This window comes from Anopheles marshallii, assembly GCF_943734725.1.
Source record: "Anopheles marshallii chromosome X unlocalized genomic scaffold, idAnoMarsDA_429_01 X_unloc_128, whole genome shotgun sequence".
NCBI classification, from domain to species: domain Eukaryota; kingdom Metazoa; phylum Arthropoda; class Insecta; order Diptera; family Culicidae; genus Anopheles; species Anopheles marshallii.
The window spans coordinates 30,001-32,500 of record NW_026525700.1 but is presented as its reverse complement, the minus strand read 5'-3'; positions in this window follow the sequence as shown (position 1 = coordinate 32,500).

Below are 2,500 nucleotides of genomic sequence, written 5' to 3'. Positions count from 1 at the left end.
TCGAACCATGTGTAAAGAGCTGCAGCAAGAGCTTGTGATGCTGCGACAGCGGATTGAGGCCAATGACAACATGGCCCGCGAGGAACGAAAGTTGGCCCGGGAGGAACTGAAGCTGGCCCAGCAGCAGTTCAAAGAAGAGCTGCAATGGAACAAGCAACAGGCTCGTCAGTGGCACGAGGAGACTCAACGTCTCCGCAAGGAGCTAGAAAAGGAGACGGCAAGCCACCAGGAGCTGTTGGCGCAGATGCTTGGTTGTGGCGGCAATCAGGCACAGCAATCGCAGCTGCAGGAGCAGTCGTCTTCTTTGACGAAGCAGCAGCCCCAACGGTTGCAGAAACAACAGCAACGGCCACAACAGACGCAGGGGCCAACGCGTGGCCCTGCTCAGCAGCAACCGCTGCAGCAGCAACAACAACAGCAGCAGCAGCGGCCGTCCTATGCCAATGTGGCTGCCGAGGCATCTGGTACACAGGCGACGCAGAGTGGCGCATGGACGGTGGTGGGACCCCGCAAGGCACCACCGAAGCCGCAGCAGCAACAACAGCAGCAGCCGGAAAAGCCACGCCCGCAACTTGCGCCACGCAAGCAGTCGACGAAAAAGAAGCTGGACGCTATAGAGGTGGCCCCAGGAGACGGTCAAACGTGGACAGACGTTTACCAGCTAGTCCGCAGCGCACCGTCGTTGGCTGAACACCAGGCGAAGCTCGGTGTGGGACGGCGAACGACGCGGGATCGGCTGGTTATGGACGTAGAGGACGGTGCTAATTCGGAAGCAATTTTTCAACGTGTGCAGGAGGTCTGCGCACAGGCCGCAGCTCCGGCCACCGCCCGCCTGGTGACGGAAACGGTAGAGGTCCGCCTGGAAGAGGTGGACCCTTTAGCGACGGCGACGGACGTGGCGACGGCGATCCAAACATTCACAGAGCAGTCGGTGAAGGAATCCGCCGTGCATTTGGTCAAGGCATGGAATGGCACGCAGACGGCATACGTCCGAATGGCAGTGAAGGCGGCAGCGAAGATTGCGCAGCAGCACGTGAAGGTGCTGCACACTTCGTGCCTAGCTACGCAGTTGACACCACTGACGCGGGGCCAGCAGCGGTGCTTCAAATGCCTGGAGCACGGACACCTGCGGCACCAATGCCGGAGCGAGATGGATTGGTCGACGCACTGCATCCGCTGCGGCCAACCGGGACACCTGGCCCGAACATGCACGGCAGCGGTCTGCTGCGTGACATGCAAGGGCCCGCACCGGGTGGGACATCCGTCCTGTCCTCGACAACGATAAAGGTCCTGCAGATCAACCTCGGGCGCAGCAGATCAGCGCAGGACCTGATGCTGCAGACGGCGCGGGAGCTGGGGGTGGACGTTGTCATCGCCTGCGAATTATATAAGCCGCCTCGGGACAACGGCAGATGGGCGGTGGATGAGGCGCAGAGTGTGGCAGTGGTCGCCACCGGGGCTTATCCCATACAGCGTTTATGGGAAAGCGCTCATCCTGGGCTGGTGGTGGCCACAGTGGGAGGAGTGACATTCGCTAGCTGCTACGTCTCGCCAAACACCGGACCAGCGGACTTCGTCGCCTATCTCGAGGCGGTGGAGATGGCGTTGGTGGGACATCAGCACCTGGTGATGGCAGGTGATCTTAATGCATGGAGTACGGACTGGGGGAGTGCCCGCACAACATCGAGAGGGCACATCCTCAAGGGCGCTATCGACCATCTGCAGCTGGAGGTCCTCAACCGCGGCAACGTGCCCACCTTCAAGGGCAATGGGGTCGCGCGCGAGAGCGTTGTAGATGTGTCCTTCGCGAGCTCTACGGTCGCCCTTGAGGACACCTGGAGGGTCAGCCAGCGATATTCGTACAGCGACCACCGGTACGTGGAGTTCTCCGTGGGCGTTCCGGGGAGACGGTCAGCACCGCAGCAGCGTACGAAACAACACCATCGGACGCAGTCGTCTCGCCTCCCGCAGCATGCAGGAGTTCGCTGGAAGACGTCGACTTTCTGCAGGGAGGGATACCAGGCTGCGCTGATTGATTGTCGATTTGCAGAAGCGGACACGCCTGACGCGCTGGTAGGAGCGCTGTCCCTGGCCTGCGACAGGACGATGGAGCGAGTGGGCCCGCCAAAGTTCCGTCAGCCGCCTAGGCTCTACTGGTGGACTCCGGAGCTGGAACGCATGAGGCGTGAGTGCGAGGAGGCGGAAGAGAGGCATCGTGGGGCCAAGGGGCCAACAGAACGGGACGCGGCTTTGGGGCGTCTGCAGGACCTTCGTAGAGGGCTGCAGCGCGGGATCCAGGAGAGTCGAAACGAGAAGCTCCAAGAGCTGATCGACGGAGTCGACAGCGACGTATTCGGACTGGGATACAAGGTGGTGATGGCCAAGCTGCGTGGTCGCACCCCGCCGGAGACGGACCGGACAGTGCTGGAGCCGATCGTGGATGCCCTGTTTCCGCTGCATCCCCCGTTCGAGTGGCCAGCCATCGAGCGAACGGCTGACG